The 20,487-nt window shown below is 35.2% G+C and overlaps 1 protein-coding gene across 3 annotated transcripts in view; it reads left to right on the top strand.

Moving 5' to 3' along the window:
* LOC130239871 (collagen alpha-1(XIX) chain) overlaps positions 1-20,487 on the top strand; it is a 278,893-nt gene that overhangs the window by 152,730 nt on the left and 105,676 nt on the right. The window lies entirely within an intron of this gene.

The raw sequence follows: 20,487 nt of genomic DNA, 5'->3' as shown, positions 1-20,487 counted from the left end.
ATCTCTCTCTCTTTGTCTGTCTGTCCATCTCTCTGTCCATCTGTCCTTCCATCTCTCTCTCTCTCTTTGTCTGTCTGTCCATCTCTCTGTCCATCTGTCCTTCCATCTCACTCTCATTGTCTGTCTATCTATCTCCCTGTCTGTCTTTCCATGGCTCTCTCTTTGTCTGTCTGTTCTGTCCATCTTTCCTTCCATCTCTCTCTCTCTCTTTGTCTGTCTGTCCATCTCTCTGTCCATCTTTCCTTCCATCTCTCTCTCTCTCTTTGTCTGTCTGTCCATCTCTCTGTCCATCTGTCCTTCCATCTCTCTCTCTTTGTCTGTCTGTCCATCTCTCTGTCCATCTGTCCTTCCATCTCTCTCTCTTTCTGTCTGTCCATCTCTCTGTCCATCTGTCCTTCCATCTCTCTCTCTTTGTCTGTCTGTCCATCTCTCTGTCCATCTGTCCTTCCATCTCTCTCTCTTTGTCTGTCTGTCCATCTCTCTGTCCATCTGTCCTTCCACCTCTCTCTCTTTCTGTCTGTCCATCTCTCTGTCCATCTGTCCTTCCATCTCTCTCTCTCTTTGTCTGTCTGTCCATCTCTGTCCATCTGTCCTTCCATCTCTCTCTCTTTGTATGTCTGTCCATCTCTCTGTCCATCTGTCCTTCCATCTCTCTCTCTCTTTGTCTGTCTGTCCATCTCTCTGTCCATCTGTCCGTCTGACTTTCCATCTCTTTCTCTGTCTGTCCATCCATCTCTCTGTCCATCTATCTGTCTCTTTCCATCTCTCTCTGTCTGTCTTTCTCTCTGTCTGTTCACCTCATCTGTCTGTCTGTCTGTCTGTCCACCTCCTCTGTCTGTTCATCTGTCTGTCTGTCTGTCTGTCTGTCTGTCTGTCTGCCTGTCTGCCCATCTCTGTCTTTTTGTCTTTCTGCCTGTATTTTTCTCTGTTCCCCTCGTCTGTCTGTCTGTTCATCTGTCTGTCTTTCTTTCTGTTTGTCCACCTCCTCTGTCTGTCCATCTGTTCGGCCGTCTGTCTGTCTGTCTGTCTGTCTGTCTGTCTGTCTGACTCTTTGTCTGTCTCTCTGTCTGTTTATCTGTCGGTCTCTCTGTCTGTCCACCTTATGTGTCTCCTTATCTTTCTCTCTTTCTGTTCATCTGTCTGTCTATCTCTCTGTCTGTCCACCTAGTCTGTCTGTCTGTTCGTCTGTCTGTCTTTCTCTCTGTCCACCTCCTCTGTCTCTTCATCTGTCTGTCTATCTCATCTGTCTGTTCGTCTGTCTGTCTTTTTGTCTGTTCACCTCTGTCTCTCCGTCTATCTGTTTTTCTTTCTCTCTGTCCACCTTTTCTGTCTCTCCATCTATCCGTCTGTCTGTCTGTCTGTCTGTCTGTCCGTCTTTCTCTCTGTCCACCTCGTCTGTCTGTCTGTCTGTCTGTCTGTCTGTCTGTCTTTCTCTCTGTTCACCTCCTCTGTCTGTCTGTCTGTCTGTCTGTCTGTCTGTATGCTGTCTGTCTGTTCACCTCATCTGTCTGTCTGTCAGTCTGTCCGTCTTTCTCATTGTCCACCTCCTCTTGTCTGTCTGTCTGTCTGTCTGTCTGTCTGTCTTTCTCTCTGTTCACCTCCTCTGTCTGTCTGTCTGTCTGTCTGTCTGTCTGTCTGTATGCTGTCTGTCTGTTCACCTCATCTGTCTGTCTGTCAGTCTGTCCGTCTTTCTCATTGTCCACCTCCTCTGTCTGTCTGTCTGTCTGTCTGTCTATCTCATCTGTTTGTCTGTTTGTCCATCTGTCTTTCTTTTTTTTCTGTCTGTTCACCTTCTCTGTCTGTCTGTCCGTCTGTCTCATCTCATCTCATCTCATCTGTCTGTCTGTCCATCTTTTTGTCCATCAGTCTATATGTCTGTCTGTCTCTGTCTGTTGGTGAGATGAAGCATTTATTCAGTGCTGTCCTCCTGAGAACAGAGAGAAGGACACACTCACATCCTGCCGATTGGCTTCCCTCAGTCAAACGCTTGCTGTCTGCTCAGCATGTTAAACAGACACACACACATACACACATCCTGCATCTCTCCGACTCTAGCCTGACAGATGGTAATTATGAACAGTGCTTTTGCAAAAGGTCTGCAATAATTTTCATGAAGCCCAGGGGTGTCATATCTCACCAGGGGCAATGGCAGTGTATGAATATAAATATACAGTATATATATTAAACCAAGCAAGACTGAGTGTTTACATGCAGCTCCCTAACTTGTCAATTCACACCTTCTGATGACAAATACAGTCAGGTCATGACGGTTAACCACACCACTGTCTGACCTTTGACCTTCCTTTTATAAACAATCATAGTTGAACTGTTTGGTTGATTATTTTAGGCATCTCCTGGTTTGACTGAAGCTTTGACACACTGCCAGCAAACAAGCAAATAAACATCTACATACATATTATAAATAACTGATATGTAAAAGTGGGACGACACAGTGGCTTAGTGGTTAGCACTGTCGCCTCACAGCAAGAAGGTTGCTGGGTCAGTTGGTGTTTCTGTGTGAAGTTTGCATGTTCTTCCCGTGTTCGCGTGGGTTTCCTCCAGGTGGGTTTCCCAAGTCCAAAGACATGGGGTATAGGTGAATTAGGTAAGCTAAATTGGCCGTAGTGTATGTGTGTAGCACGGTGGTGCAGTGGGTAGCACATTCGCCTCACAGCAATTAAGGTCGCTGGTTCGAGCCTTGGCTGGGTCCGTTGGCGTTTCAAATCAACTTTTCTATTTAACTAATCTGTTTGGACAGAACTGTGTGTAGGCACAGTATAATGTGTCCACTGTCATATTAGAGTGATATAAACCCAACAAGTCTCTTTTTTTTTAAATTTCTCGATGGACCGCAACTTGACAAAGCAATGCGGTTTTCCCCAGTTATCGATTGATTGACAGGTGCCATGTTTCTGTAATAGCATGTTTACACATGTCCACAGACCATTTTTTGCAAGGAAACTGGGGTTAAAATATCTGTTTAAACTCTCTGTGGTTTTTATAGGTTTTATAAGTTTTAAGCGTTTTTAAAACAGCATGTTTGTAATAAAGACAGTAAAATCGACATGTAATTCTTAATCGTTATAATCACCACAGCCGCATGCTGTCAGTAAATGTGTGTGTGTGTGTGTGTGTGTGTGTGTGTGTACTGCAAACGGCATTTGTGTGAGACCACAAATACAAATACTTACTTGGTATTTTTGACTAATGAGCTGTATTTCAGCTTCATCCAAGTCTGTCACTGACTGCTGTTCATCAGATGTAACGCAGGAGAAGCAGATACACACATGGAAGTGGCGGTGGGGAGAAGCAGCTTATTTGCATTTAAAGCCACAAAAACAGCTACAATGTATTCAGACAACAAAATGGGCAGATTCGGGAGGCTATAATAAATAATCTGATGGGTATTTTGAGCTGAAACTTTACAGACACATTCTGAAGACACCAAAGGCTGATCTTACATCTTGTAAAAGGCATAAAATAGGTATGTATTTAAATGTATTACAAAAACTACTAAATTCATGATATTTGCATATAATATATCACACAAAAGCACAACTTCTATTTTAACGAGCATACTGTTTATAATTAAATATATTTTAAAAATCACTTGTTTATTGTATGCTTATACATAAAAAAACAGAACTACTGATTCAATAATTATTTTTGTTTTAATCACATAATGACAATAAGTCAATTTATATAATTTTATTTGTACTGCTCGTCAGTTCATATCTCACAAAAACAGTCCCTTGATACCTTCATTAACTAAAAATATATTTTATGACCTTCATTTTTTATTTCCAGTCAGTTTAATACAACCTGTTTCAAGCCCCTTCATTTGACAACTACAGTAATTAAAGCGAGTTAATTTTATCTTTCAGATGGCATGATGATCAACACTGGTTTATTTTTTGAGTTGTTCTGCTGTTAGTGGACAGTTTAGATCTAAATTATCTACAGTATCTACAGTAATCTACAGACAGTAATTAGCGTTTCAGTGTAGTCAAATGGACAGTTACCAGGTGCATTGTTTACTTGATCCTAGCCTAAAACGTTTAACATGGAAAAGGGACAAATGATCCTGCTTTGGGTCTAATTAATTTAGCAAAACCTTTATTGATGCCATTTGTGACATGCTGTTTAACCACACAAAATAATTTCATCTCATCCTGCGGTTTGTAAAAACTAGGAAAAATCAAGCTTAAGAGTCAAGCAATAACAACTGGAGTCTGTACAGGGAAAACAACAATTTTAGAAAAACAACCCTTTTGCAACCTTTATTGGCCTTTTTTTGCTTTTGCGATCATTTTAGATGTGTAATTGCAAGCTTAAATTTGGACAAAAATGTTATTTATTGTTATTGAAACTGTCGTTTATTTTCATAAATCTGTTTAATGCTACAGTAGGTAGCATTAACAAAAACAATGACCTTCAGGACAAAAATACCCCCTTTAAAACTTCATCTCAGTGCCATTTAAAAAGGTTCCTTTTTAAAGAAGAAAACAAAATAAAAATCCAGTTGTAGAGTTGCATGATTAATGGGAAAAAGAATATGATCTCAATTCGACTCTACACTATTTTAATTCAGCTTTTCTACGATTCTGCCAATTATATTTGCAATGTCAGGAGAGAAGCAAGGCGGTCGCACAAGTCTTCACATTCTTTTATATACGCTGCTCATCAACATTTACACCTCCAAATGGTGTTAAAAGTTTCACATACTGTATTTATAAGGTATAATTCACCCAAAAATGTCCTTTCTGTCTTTAAGTAATGATGTATTCACGGCCGCGAAATCACACATGAGTTTTTTTTTACCACCGAGAGAACGTGCTTTCCCGCTTTAACGAACAGAACCTTCATAGGCTGTGGAAAACAGGTAATAAAGTTGTAAAGACCATTTGTTGCACACAGTGATCATTTGGGAGCCACGTGGGAAGTATGATTTGTTTTTGTTTTTCTCAAAGTGATGACAGTCGTGACATGAGCGCACACGGCAGTGAAAGTGAAACCAGCACGCGCATCATTTAAACCAGAGATGCCTAAACTAGGGCCCACGGGCCAAAGTTGGCCCATAGTAATCTTTGATTTGGCCCCCCACGCCACCAGAGAATAGTTTAGAGATAGTTATTTCAAATTTAATGTAAACTTATATTTGTTTGTTTTATTGTTAAGCTACTAAAAAGCTATCTGAAATTAAATAGTTTAATGTAAATGGTCACAATTAATCAGATTTAGTTTAAAATGTACATACGACGGAGAGAGGAGAGTGTAAAATTGTTTGGTTAGTTTTCAACATGGTCGAAATGTAGCAGGATGAAGCACAAGCTTAAGCCCACGGCTATCAGTGATATTTGGTTTTCAGCCCTTCATATGAAAAAGTTTGGGCACCTCTGATTTAAATGATCATTTCGCATTTTACAGTTATGATTACGACAAGCATTTGATAACTGTTTTTTCTTTGATAGCGAACACAAAGTGAAAAAATGAAATTAAATGTTTGCTGGGTCAGTAGAACTACTCTATGACAACTACTCTATGAACTACACTTAATGACAACAGTTTTATTTTACCAGTGAAAATTAAAATGGTCTAAAAATGTTGTCAATGGCAAGCATACTGTATGTCTCAAACATAATAATTCAACTTTAGAGTTATGAATAGTTGTATTCTAATGTCATCACTTTACTGTGAATTAATAAACAGGACATATTTAAAGTCAAGTCCATCATTCTAAGTCCTTACAAAATGTAGCATTTTAACCAACAGTAGACCTACACTAGGCCTAATATTATTATTGTTGTTTTACTATATGCTTAAGAAATAATAATAACCTACTCATATTAATCTTTATTGTACATATACAGAATTGTGAAAAAATCATGATCTTGATTATAATAATAAATAAAATAAAATGTGATTCTCATTTTAGCCAAAACCATGCAGCCTTATCTAGTTGTTTTGACAGAAATATGAACTGTAAAATTTTGGACTAGAAACTTACTGAACAAAAACTCCAAAACAACAACAACAACAACTATTACTACTACTACTAGTAGTCTTTTTATTCTTACTACTTCTTCTTCTTACTTCTTACCTTTTCTTGTTTTCAAACCTGGAGCATTACAAATGAATAGCCCTAATAATGAAATAAGAAATGTGTGCTATATAGGTCTGCAGGTGTGTGTGTAATGTGTGTGTTTTGGGAAATTGCTTTGAAAGTCTGGAATGATCAACAATACACTGTGGGCAAATTTACTACATGGAGTTATATGCAGTATTGTGTGTGTGTGTGTGTGTGTGTGTGTGTGTGTGTGTGTGTGTGTGTGTGTGTGTGTGTGTGCGTGTGCGTGTGCGTGTGTGTGTGTGTGCGCATATGAGTGTGTTCAAGCAATGGCCACCATGATTCAACCTCTCCAAGACCTGGAGGCATGAAAGGACAAGGACGAACAATTTAAGCTGATTTAATAGTGATAAATATAGAATTTCAAGCATATTTATGACGCAACATGAGTCACAGTAGCATAAATTGTTTTCTTCCAGTGTGCCTTAGCAACAAATATATCTATGTGCCTTCATGCATTAACCAATTAGAAATCCTGGAGGCATGTCTTTACCTGTCAATCATTGTGTGTATGGGCGTGGTTTTTTGAGATGTGTGGTCAATACATTGGTAAGACATTGAGTTTCTGCGTACAAAGATGCACACTGTAAAAAAAGCGGTTTGTTTTAACATCTAGATGAGCTGCATTTAGAGATGAAAAACTCCCTGTGGTCTCGTCAGGGCTTGAACCCTTCGGCTCTGCATTTAAAGTCAGCCTGAATCATACAGTATCAGTCCGTCTGTCAATGTTTGACCTTCCTGTGGTCCTTTCATAGAACAGAAACTGCCTCAGGGTCTCTGGTATTTTTGCACGGCCCATTAGGAATACAAACACGTTAAGACGGCCAATGAGAAAGGTTACTGGCTGCTTTTCTAAACTAATGCTGAAACACACCCACACTTTTTGAAAATACTATTATAAGTGTATTGTATTTTTTTTCTTTTAAAGAGTTTTTATTGTTTTCTTTTTGTAAAGATTTTACTATTCATTTTGTAGTTTGTAGTTAAAGAAAACTGTTTTTTTAAACCTATTTTAACGCATCTAACGAAAAGCAAATGTTATCTTTTTAATTATATTTAAGACATTATTCAGTAAATTAGGTTTTGATATGCATTTCAGTGCTATTTGGGAACATACTATGGCAGGCTTATGAGGGGCATATTATGGGCTTATTATTGGGCATATATTGTGGCAGGTTGTTTTCAGGTTTTTTCTCAAAATTGCATCATGGGAAAAAGGAAAGTATCAGAAAAAACTGTTTAAGGTGCAATTTTGACCTCAGGTATCCAGAGGTGGGTATAGATTCTCCAAAATCTATACTCAAGTAAAAGTACAAGTACTTGTGGAAATTTTAAGTAAAAGTAACAGAAACAAGTAATCTTAAAAGTTACTTGAGTAAGAGTAAAAAAGTATCTGTTACTAAAATAAATAGTTACTTTATACACACACATATATATATATATATATATATATATATATATATATATATATATATATATATATATATATATATATATATTTATATATATATATATATATATATATTTATATATATATATATATTTATATATAAATATATATATATATATATATATATATATATATATATATATATATATATATATATATATTTACATTATTTATTTATTTATTTTTCACACTATTTCCTATAATATTTTTTCTTCTGTTGAAAGTCTTGTTTTATATCGGCTAAAATAAAAGGTGTTTTTAATGTTTTAAAGATCAATATTATTAGCCCCCTTAAGCAATGTATATATTTTTAATTGTCTACAAAACAAACCTTTAATGAACCTTTAAATGTCACTTTAAGCTGAATACTATTATCCTGAAAAATATCTAGTCTATTCAAGTGGGTTCAAGCACGGTTCAGTTGGCTGGCCCTGGCTCAGTTGGAAGAGGTGTGCCATAACGCGGTTCACTTAGGTGTGAGTACAAAGCACACCTGAGCCCGAAACTGAACATGAGACGTGACTTTTAGGGGACTTTTTCATATGTTTTTATTAATCATTCTTACTGTTCAACGAACACAAACTGTCGTAGATTATTAAATACGCAAACCCCTCACTGCACAAGAGCTGCACCTTCAGCAAACCTCCTAATTGCTGCAGCATAAGGGCTTTATGATTGTTTATGAGTGTCAAAAGTGGCTGATCTGTTGGCGAAATATTTGACTGCGTATCACTACATCCCAAACGACTATAACGATATAGCTAAAGAAATTTCCACTCTGCTGAGCGAGAGCGCTTCTCTTCTGTTAAACTGAACAGCGCATCATCGATGACGTAAGCGTGCCCGAATGCAATATGAGTGCGGGCCGTAGAGGGAGACGGGAGGGGGGGACAAGCGTGCTTCGGCCCGGTTCAAGGCAACTGTACATAGTGTGAGTACGCCCTAAGGGCTAGTTTACCCACAATTAAAAATACTTCCACCCTACTCCTCCGCCTCTCCTGATAGGGTGGCATTGCAGCCCAGTGGTCAGCACTGTTGCCCCACAGCAAGAACGCTACTAGTTCGACCACTCGTTGAGCCAGTTGTTGTTTCTGTGCGGAGTTTGCATGTTCTACCCATGCTCGTGAGGGTTTCCCTGGGTTTCCCAGTTTCCTCCCACTGTCCAAAGACATACACCATAAGTAAATTGACTACTCCAAAGTAGCATCTTAAGACAAACACTTAGCCAGCTATATCTCAGCACGTTCACAAGCAGGGGAGTTCTCCAGACCTACCTGGGCTCAAACTCCCCCTCAAAGCCCTGGGCTCGAGGATATTCTGTGCTCAGGGCACTTTTCTGGGACAGCGTGCCAAACAAGCTTTATTATCAATCATCAGCTAAGTGTGAACTCTTGTATGAAGAGTGTTGGAAAGCAGTAGTCATTTATAGTATTTTTGTTCTGTTGATGGCAGCTAAATTAACTGGCAGATATGAATGTTTAATTTCTCCCTTCAATCTGAAATGGGTATTTAATTAGTACATATACAAAGAAAGGCAAGTGGAATGGGACAACTGTACATATAAGTACACAAGAGATCAATCCGAGCATAAATTAGACACTTTCAATTAAAGATACGTTTTATTTTTCAGAAAAAGCATGATCAGATTGTATGTACCTTTCAGATGCCTCTTGTTCTCTTTATGTATGTCAGTCCTCCCTCACCATAAAATATATTTTGTTTGAATGTGAACTTTTAAAGACTGTTAGAGAAGGATATTATACTGAGAGCACTTTGGTTAATGTTCATAACAATACCCCTCCAAGTTATTTATTGTTCAGATACCAAAGTGAAAAATCTAGTTTAACACTTCAAATGTAAAATTTGAAGTGTGTTTTTTTTTTTGTATTGTCATGTTGATGTATAACGTTGTTGTTATTATTATTTGTTCTTGTCTATATTGATCCAACCATGAAATAGCTATTAGTTGCTGATGAAGCAATACACAAACAAACAAACAATCAATGACTGCCAGTTTCTAACGTTTGGTAATACTTTGCTTGAAGGGTGTTCATAAGACTGTCATGACACAAGATTCTATGCATGCTTATGTCAGCTGTCATTAAATGTCATTAGCTCAGTACTGTATGTAATTTTAAATGGAAAGATGAACATGATTGTCATGAGGCCATTATAACTGTGTCATGAATATTTTTTTTTTATCAGTTTTTGTTAGTGGAACAATCTGAATTTATCATTAAAAGTGTCAATACTCTGTCAATACTGCGTCATTAGTATACATTGATATTTAATGATATTTTAATGATAAATTCAATTTCTAACAATGTAATTGAAGTCTGGAAATCCAGTATATAAATAATACTGTTCTTAAGTTCATGACCGAAATATAATGGCCTCATGACAATCATGTTTATGACGGATTTATGACAAGTTATGTTGTTCTGGTAATGTCAGATTGTCTTGACAAAGTTCGGTTATGATATATCTGCTTATGTCAAGTTGTCATAACAAAGACATCTCAAACAGTGTCACCTTTGCATTTAAAATGGAATAACTGAGCAACAGTCATCATAAGCCTGCATAAAATGTCATTCAAATTCATGACATCTCTTGTTATGATCATACAAGTTAAGACTATGATAGTCTTATGAACACCCCCTTCAAGTAAAGTGTTACCCAAGATTCCTCAGAATATCTTGTTTTGTGTTAAACAGTAGAAAGAAGTTTATTAAGGTTGTCAATGGTGAGGTAATTTTCACTTTGGGTGAACTGTGGGTGTATTTTCATTTTGTTGTTGTTATTCTTGTATTAAATGAATTGATACACCAGCAGAACCCAAACTGTCCACAGTTAAACACTTTTGAACATGATCCCGAATTGAAACGAATGGCTAGGAACAAAAACAGCTTGACAGCCTTTTATGCTGCTTTCAATGTGTTTGGGTCTGGTGGTCAGGCAGAAAGAGAGCATCTCAAACAGCAGTTTCCCCCAGCATCTTAGGCCGTCTGGAGTTGCTTTTTCTCAGCAGGTGAGCCCAAAGTGAGAAGAGCAATTGTGCGCTTGGGCTTTTAGTAGAGCTATTCAGCCTCTGTCCATTCGGTGTGGCTTTTATTACTGATCACCAGTGACCGTCTATCATCGGCTGGCCGTAAAAGACACTCTCTTCTCTCAGCAAGAAGGCTTCCTATAAATCTTAACACAGGGATTCGGGATTACACAGGGGTTTGTTGAGGGGAGCTGGAGCTTGACAAAGAGGACCAGAGGGAGAGGAGTTTTGCTTCACTGCACCTTTGAGCTCAGACAGAAGGAAAGTGTGTATGCATTGCTCCAGTTTGCTCTCTGTGTGTGTGTGTATGTGTGTGTGGCAGCGGACTGTGACTGGACTGAGAACAGTGAGAGGCTGTGTAACATCGGCATACGTTTGTTCTGACAGTGCAGAGAGAGCTTTGACAGACTTGTGCTACAAGAGTTCAGAGCTGAGTTTTTACTGACTTTTTCTGTGAGGGAGTTGGTTTTGGTGAATACACACTTACTGTATAGTCTAATTCTATTCAAGTTTATTTGTATAGCGCTTTTTTTTACATTAATTATTGTTTGAAAGCAGCTTTACAAAAGGTGCACATTAATTATCATAACTTTATCAGTTACTATTAAGTTTAGTTACTAATAGCTAGGCCTACACGGAATTTGTGCATGCAGAAATCCGCAGATTTCTAGCCCATTTTTGAGTCTATTTATTTACTTGTGTAAATGTTTGTAAATGTATGTTTATTTAGTTTTTTAAATAATTTCAGTAATATTACTGACTAATATGAAAATGGTCATATGATTTATTTACAATACAGTTTGTAAAGTCATATTTTCAGTCTTTTAGTAGATATAGTATGTGAGAGACTTGCTTTGTTTACCAAATAAGTGGATCTAAATGGATTTGCATTGTAAACATCAAGTACAATTTAAAAGGGTAGTATTTTTTATTTCATGTATTAAGTTTTTAGTAAATAATTCCACAAATCTGCAGATTTTGTACAAAATCTTCCGCAGAAATGTCAAAAAAATGTCTGCAGATTCTGTCTGGCCCTGCTAATAGCTTTTAACAGTTAAAGATATTGTATATGAACATAGTTAACTTGCAGTTTATATATATATATATATATATATATATATATATATATATATATATATATATATATATATATATATATATATATATATATATATATATATATATATATATATAAATAGATATAAATATATATATAAATAGATATATATATATATATATATATATATATATGTGATGTGTACATGTTCAATAAAGTGTATTTGTCTATTACGTGTATGTGTTGTAAAGTGCTTGGATGTTTGGCCTCATCTCTTCACAGGTATTTAGTCTGGTTAATATACCTTTGGCTTAAGTGTCTCGTAACAAGTTAAGTAGGGCTTCTGTAATAGTGCACTTGGAAGTGGACACTTTTTTTAAGAGTATCTTGTCCATATAGATTTTTCTAGTAATATATCTATTAGTGGATATTTATTAATGCTGTAATTTGACAGAATTTCACAGATCTGTCTCTGTTAGTTTTATTCCTTCATTTAAGAATTAAAATGAATATATTTAACATATGTAAAAGTATTTTAAAATATTTAGTGAAATACAATTTACAAAACATGGAAAAGGTGATTTTTAGTAAATAGTTTATTTATTTATTTATTTATTTATTTACAGCGGGGAAATAAGTATTGAACATGTCATGTTTTTTCCTGGGAGTAATATTTCTTAAGGAGTTGTTGACATGCAATTGAACCAGATTTTGGTAAAAACCCAAACAATACAAACATAAAAATACAATGAATAAATAAATCTGAAAAATGAGTTAAGTGTAATAACAGTGAAAAGACACAATGACAGTACTAAACTTCTTAAACGTATTTAATACTTCATATAAACGGCTTTATTGGTGATGGCAGCTTAAAGATGCCTCTCATATGGAGATGAAGTAACATGAATTGTTCAGGTGTGAGTTTCTCACAGACTTCAACAGAGTGTAAAAATCTTGATGATTCTTTGGGTCTCGTCTATCAAATTTGATCTTTAATTTGTAATTATATTGATTGAAGTCAGGTGATTGACTGAAAGCATTTGAGAGTTTCCTAGGCTATGTTTTGGATCATTGTCTTGCTGAAATGTCCACCCTGGTTTCATCTTCATCATCCTGATATCGTAGATATTGGACTGAATTGATATTAATTTACACTAAGGAAGGGAAGAAGGTTGTTGAATAACTACTGAGAGATTTCAGCTGCTGTCTGGGGCTTTCACTGCCTTTCTACACCTCCCTTTCTTCATGTGTTCAATACTTTTTCCCTGCGTCATTTCATTTTATTATGCATAACTTAATTTGTAAACTAATTAAATTAGATTTTTTGCATAAATGGATTTCTTTGGTTGTTTCAAGTAAATGGGACCATTAGAAATGTTTTCTGAGAAATGGTGACTTATTTTCCCCACTGTATTATTTTGGTTGAAAGAAAGCACTAGCAACAGCTAAAGACTATTTGTTTTTAAGTTGATTTAATTTTAGTTTTAGTTATCTTAATTCAGACGAATAATTAAAATGAATAAATATTTGTATTTTCAAAAGTTTGTTTGAATGAAACTTTAGGCACACAATTATTTTTTAAATGCATATATTTATTTGAAGTTATTTTTTATTTAATTTATTAATTAAACACATTTTGTGTATTTATTTTTGTTCTTATTCTTTGGACAACTTTAACAAAATGTTCCAATACTAAACACTTCAATATAAACCTTTTTTTAAAAACAATATGTCCCGATGTTATGATGTCAGAATTTTTTAAATTTTAAATCCAATAAAGAAACTTAATGAATTAATAAATTAAGATTCTTGTATGCCATTCTCAGGGGACATATCTCCATGTTTCTCTCAAAATTACAACACAAAATCTAGGAAGCCTAATTAATAAAAAATACATATTCTTTATCATGGATTTACTTTTTTCCCATGAAGCAACAGCAGAAGCGTCAACTTCTCACAGTCAAGTATAACTTAAAGCTTTTGATGTTTTTATTTTCCCTGATTGGATTGCTGTAGTGCGGCACTCTCTCTATGATGCAATCAGAACAGACAGCAATCGGATCAGTCAGGAGGAGGTTTGGGAAGTGCCAATTACACAGAGCAACAGAGACTGTGAGCTTTGGCATTACACCAAACACACTGCTATCCTTTGTACCCGCTCTGTTGTGCTCGCAAGCAATTTCGTGAAAAAGCGAAGATTGCACAAGTTGGGGAAAATGTCTTTTCCAGGTTGAGTAGACAAATTGTATTACCTTTCCACAGAGCTCCTCTCAGGAATTTTAATGTACATACAGTGTTCAGCTTTCAGTCAAGTCTGACACCATTAAAAGCACTGTAGGACTGTGTAATGATGTTAAATTCTCTTATAGACACTTCTATACACATTTAGGCATTGCTTACATTTAGGACAGAGATAAATACAGGTGTTTATAGGTCTGAAATGTTGAGATTGTCCTCTTTTGACAACTTTTAGATGTAGTTGGGTCTGCATTTGATCGTACTGCTTTCATAGTGGATCTATGAAATTGATCAATGGCGATTTCATATGCATTTTGTCAGAACAACTAGTTCTAGTGAATCTCCAGCACATGCTTTAAGATGGAACATCCAAAAACAATGATTTTGCTGCTTGTTCAAACAAATTGTATTACCTGTCCACAGAGCTCCTCTCAGGAATTTTAATGTACATACAGTGTTCAGCTTTCAGTCACGTCTGACACCATTAAAAGCACTGTAGGACTGTGTAATGATGTTCAATTCTCTCATCGACACTTCTGTGCATGGTCACACTTTATTTTGATGGTCTGTTTGTTGAATTTAAGCTCCATTGCAACTAATTCTCATTAGATTATAAGTAGATTGTTATGTTGAGGTTAGGGTGTGGGTTAGGGTTAGTGTAAGATGACATGTACTTGCAAAGTTTCTTATAGTCAGTTAAATGTCTGTTGAATGAGCATATCAACAGATATTAAGCAGACAGTCTACTAATAAAGACAGAGCACTCAAAAACAATGAGTTTGCTGCTTGTTCAAACTACTAATTTGAAATGAGCTGAAAAAAATACAGTTATTTAGATTTGTTTTGTGACAACTTATGTTCAATCCTGTTAAATTTGTTAAGCTAACCTAATCGATTTGTGTTGAGACAATATAAATGAATTGTGTAGAAAACTATGCAAAAATCTATTTCAAAATTGAAATCTACTTAATGGCGATGCAGTGGCGCAGTAGATAGTGCTGTCGCCTCACAGCATGAAGGTTGCTGGTTTGAGCCTCGGCTGGGTCAGTTGGCATTTCTGTGTGGAGTTTGCATGTTCTCCCCGTGTTCACGTGGGTTTCCTCCAGGAGCTCTTGTTTCCCCCACAGTCCAAAGAGATGCGGTACAGGTGAATTGGGTAGGCTAAATTGTCCGTAGTGTATGGGTGTGAGTGTTTGTGGATGTTTCCAAGAGATTGGTTGCGGCTGAAAGGGCATTCGCTGCGTAAAAACCTGCTGGAAAAGTTGATGGTTCATTCCGCTGTGGCGACCCTGGATTAATAAACGGACTAAGACGAAAATGAATGAAATCTAATTAATTGGATGAAAATCAGATAGAGATGATCTGCTTGCAAAATCACCCAATATAATAACATGTTTTTACTCCAAACTCACTTTATAGCTTTAGTTGAGCATTGGAAATAAATCTTTCTGTGGAATGATGTAAATCCTGTAATGTAATCGTGTGTTTTTGGTCACGCTGAGTCAATGAAAGCAGATAAATCTTCAGTTTATTCAGCAACTGCTATAGTGATTTCCTGGGATTCTTCTTTTTGGGTGAGTATTTGTATGAGAATGGCTTCTGGCCTTCGGAGATTTACTATTTACTACCATACTTCCCTGACAAGATGTGCATGACAATTGCACCTTTGCTCAATCACATTTGCGATTTCATTTTGATTAAGCACCCTGTCTTATATTGTAGTGCAAACACTGATGTGATTGAATGTGTTTTAACAGCCACAAAAGACCAGCTACTCTTTATCAGGTTGTTAACCCATGTTAGCCAGATGAGGTTTAAACTTTGCTTTCTGAAATCATAAGTTTTGTTTGCAAAGGCAAACCGCACAATGCATGCAAAAATAAATAAATAAACAAAACACAAACCCACGGTGGTCAGTGCAGTTTTGCAGCTTTCAAATGAGAAAATAAAGCTGTGATGTAAATTAAGTAAGCTTATTATACTATATTAGATTAAAAGATCAGGAAAATGTCTATCTACTGTATACAGCTCTCCATACCCTCCATACCCTTTTCAGTAAAAAGAAAAAATTAGCAATTTGGTTACATTTTTGAATACAGTTTTCAATCCTTCTTGTAGTCTTATCAGCTAAAACACATCTTAATACCTTGTGTGAAGTCTAAAACAAAGTCTGTCATCCAAATGCACCATAGAGAGCTGAATGATGGTCACATGACCTTCCAGAACTGATTCCCAAACATCAGATATCCTTACATGACACATTGTAATTCATTATGTTAGAAAAAAGCTTAAATGGTTTCTCCTGTTGCAGCATCATACATTTTTATTATTAATAAACTGCTTACATTTCTCTGGATCTGACAAGCCAGCTAACACAGAACTTTCTCCGAGCATTACGTATGATTTTTATTAAAATTTTGTTCTTCTTGGTTGTATTGCCTCTTCTTGTTAAATCGCTGAATGCCTTCTCAAATTATAAGTTGCAATCTAAATGTATAGTAATGTTTCTGGAACATTCTTGTAACATTTGATAAAGAAAAACATTCTTAGAACATTAATATAATGTGAATGAAATGTTCTTATAACATTTTAAATAACATTCTGAGAACATTCTCATAATGTGAGACTGAAATGTTAAGAATTGTTAAGAAAAACGTTATAACCCCCAAAAAAATCAAAAACTGGATGTTTTGAACATTCTAAGAAGGTTCCACAATAACATTTTCATAACTTACTGACAATGTTGGGAAAACATTTTGAGAACATTAATATAATGTGGATGGAATGTTCTAATAACTTTGATAACTTTCTGAGAACATTAATACAACATGAGACTAAAGAACTAAGAAAACATTTTGAATAATATTATAACCAAAAAATAACATTAATACCTCTAAAAAAATATGTTTTGAACATTGTAAGAGCATAAAAATAATGTTATATAACTAAATGGGAATGTCTCTGACTGAACTCTTGGAATTTATAATTTCCCTGATGCTAATGATCTGAGTAATCTGTTAGGTTTGTGTTCATATCTGTAATGTATTGAGGTCCTAGGCTATTTAGTGATTTATAGACAAGTAGTAATACTTTAAAATCTATTCTGAATATAACTGGGAGCCAGTGTAAACACCTGAAGACAGGTGTGATGTGCTCTGATTTTCTGGTTCTGGTCACAATCCTAGCAGCACCATTCTAGATGAGCTGCGACTGTCTGACTGTCTTTTTGGTGAAGGCCAGTGAGGAGTCCCTTACAGTAATCCACTCTGCTGCTGATAAAAGCATGAACAAGTTTCTCTAAGTCCTCACTGGAAACAAAGCATCTAATTCTTGCAATGTTTTTGAGACGATAGTATGCTGATTTAGTTACTGTTTTGACTACTGAAACTTAGATCTGACTCCAGAATCACACCAAAATTACTGACCTTATTTTTTGTTGTTTGACCCCTCAGTATATCAGTAAATTGACCACCGTAATAAATGTCATTGCATAGTTAAAATTTTGTGTCTAAAAGGGAAAGTCCATCAAATTGATATGCAATAGTGATAATCTTGTCCACGCTCACTCATTTTTTATTAATAAACATTGACCAAAGGGTCTGCATTAGCACAAACTGTTAGGAAATCTTGTTCTGAACTATCTGGTTTGGTTGAAAAAATAGATAATGTTCATTAAAACAAAAAACAGCATTACATAACCCTAACCCTTTTTACAACATTTACCTGTAGTCTGAAGTGATGGAGGCAAAACGGAAACCCTAACCTTAACCAAGAGTAACTGCTCCATGTCTTATTTCCCAGTGTAAAAGATGTTTCGTCTGCATTGTCTTTAAAGAGAGGACAGCTTCTTAAATCTGAGTTCGAGAGACATGAATTCATCTTCAGTGAGAAAGTGCCATCTATTGGCAGATAAACGAGTGTCTGTTGAGCTGTGGTGCCGAGTTACAGGACATTGATTTCATGTTTAGTGGCTGTAATTAAGTGTAAGCCAGCATGTGTGATGTATGCAAACATTTGTGTAATGGAAGTGAGATAAAAAAAGGATGCTTTGACATTTAACATTTAAATGATGTTCTACACTCTGCCACATCACTTCACATCAACACCAGCAGAAGAAATAAGTGTGATCTCTGCGGCGCTGGGTGCTGGACTCCCAGCATGCATCACAACACAAATGAATCATGCCTAAATACAGCTTCATTTGTCAGAATGTTTGCTGGAGTTTTTGAAATGATGTTGTCGTATGCTGTTTTACTTGATTCCCTGCGTGGTAAAACTTTATTATGACCATTATCTTAGATTTTGATGACAAGAAATTGCTCTTTTGTTTATTTTTGCAGTTGTATAATTGAAAACTAATTATATAAATAGTAAAATCTTTATTCAGTAATCACACATGCTGTATATAGGCTGCTGTAAGTGCTAAAGACAACAGGATTGATTGTGAACATCCAACCATCAAAGAAAAAAATAAATGTTTCAAACTGTTGTGTTTTATAATGCTTAATAATCTGCAAAAAAAATCTTAATTATAACATTTTATATTTATAAAACTTACCACAAACATTGTAGTTATTATTTATATTTTTAAAAATGTGTCAGATAAATGTATAATAATAATAATAATAATAATAATAATAATAATAAAGATTTTTTATTATAAAATCAAATTTTAAAATGAATTCTAAAATAAAAAATGATTATTTTATCTACTGATTTCACCTATTTTAGTATTGTTGAATAAATTATTCTAGTTTTTGTTAATAGATTCAATTCAATAGATTCATTTATTATTTATCGGTGTGTTTGTTTGTTTTAAATGTTTAAATTTTTAGATTTAATTAGTGTATTTATAATATTTAGCAAAATATGTATGTTTGAAAAAGTTAAAAACATTGGGGTTGCTAGTTTTATTTCAATATAGCTGAAGTAACTGCTTAATTATTTTAATAGATTATTTATTAATTGTTTTTTTTTATTTGTTATTTAATTCATTATTATTTTATTTAAAAATGTACTTAAGTTTATTAATCTGACTGTTGGTCGTATTAAAAAAATAAATACATAAAACAAAAAGTAGTTTTCTTTTTATCTTACAAATGTGATTTTAATTGGAAGTTTTATGGGTGCTTTCACACCTAGACGTTTGTTTCAGAAACTGTCTCGTGTTAGTGTGGTTTGTTTGGCATATGTGAAACCCCCAATTGCGCTTGGATCCGCACCAAATCAATCTGGGCCTGAATGAGGTGGTCTCAGCTCAATTGAAATGAACTTTGGAGCAAATCGATTGTAGTGATAAAGAAAAACAATATAACAATCTAACAAATCAGCTTATATCACAATGTTTTATAGTTATGTAAAAGCCATATATATACAGCTATATGAAGAGAGAATTATGAGTAGGGCAGGTTGTCATTCCTAATGTGCATGTTGAATATGAAAGTGAAAAGCATGCTGAAATATGCTGTTTGGAAAATTGATCAAAATTATTATCTGACTTTTTATTTTCATATTTTAATCTTTTAATATTTGGTATTAGGCCTATTGTTTTGTTCATTTCTGCACTGACACTTTGAAAGAAAGATCAACATTGATCTGCTTCATGATCTGACTTCAGTTTCAGTTCATCTGTTATTTCTCTCTATAATGTAATGTAGCTGTGGCGGGATGAATTTTGGTGTGGCGCCCCGCCATTGGAAGAATGAATGTAGCGGAAACCATGCAGTTACAGTATTTTTCAATTTATTTTTTAATATTTTAAAATATTAATAAATTGGGAAACCATGGCAACTTTAATGTAAGGATGTACTCTCACTAAGCAGGGTTGTCTTGAACCGTGCTCGGCCCACACTCACGTTGCATTTTTTGCCCGAGTGCGCTTACATTATCGATGTTGCGACCGAACCGTGCCTGGGCCCAATTCGGAGCACTCACACTTGTCAGTCAAACCGGGAAATGGGGGTCGAACGTGCCTTTTTGTGAGTTTTGCCTAGTCTGAGTACACCCTATTTGTTTGGTTTATTAAACTTCCGCCCACCACCCTCAATCAAATTTGGTTTTTGGCTCTTCATAAGAAAACGTTTGGGCACCCGTGTTATAAAGGATTAAGCTAAATGATTTAATCGCAATGAGCTCTAACATTTTCAGTTTAGACTGAAGAGTATTCCAGGATGAGGGGTTGGCATGATGAAAAGAACGCTTCCCAATTTCAGTTTGAACCAGGATTATTGATTTTATTTGTTGTTTCATTAATTAATATTTAATAAAAAAATGCTTAGGTGCGTTAATTTGGTTATGTGTTGAATTTAAAAAACGAAATACCTAAAAACAAAAGAGTACAGTAAGTCAGTATTATTAGTCCCCCTTTGAATTAATATTATTTATAAATTAATAATAAATTAATAATAAATTAATTATTTTTAATAATTCCCTAATTATGTTTAATAGAGCAAGACATTTTTGACAGTATGTCTGATAATATTTTTTCTTCTTGAGAAAGTCTTATTTGTTTTATTTCGGCTAGAATAAAAACAGCTTTTTAATTTTTTTTTAAACCATTTTAAGGTCAA

The sequence above is a fragment of the Danio aesculapii genome, chromosome 13 (genome assembly GCF_903798145.1).
Source record: "Danio aesculapii chromosome 13, fDanAes4.1, whole genome shotgun sequence".
NCBI classification, from domain to species: domain Eukaryota; kingdom Metazoa; phylum Chordata; class Actinopteri; order Cypriniformes; family Danionidae; genus Danio; species Danio aesculapii.
The sequence above is the reverse complement of the archived record's forward strand: the minus strand, read 5'-3'. Positions and strand labels throughout refer to the sequence as shown.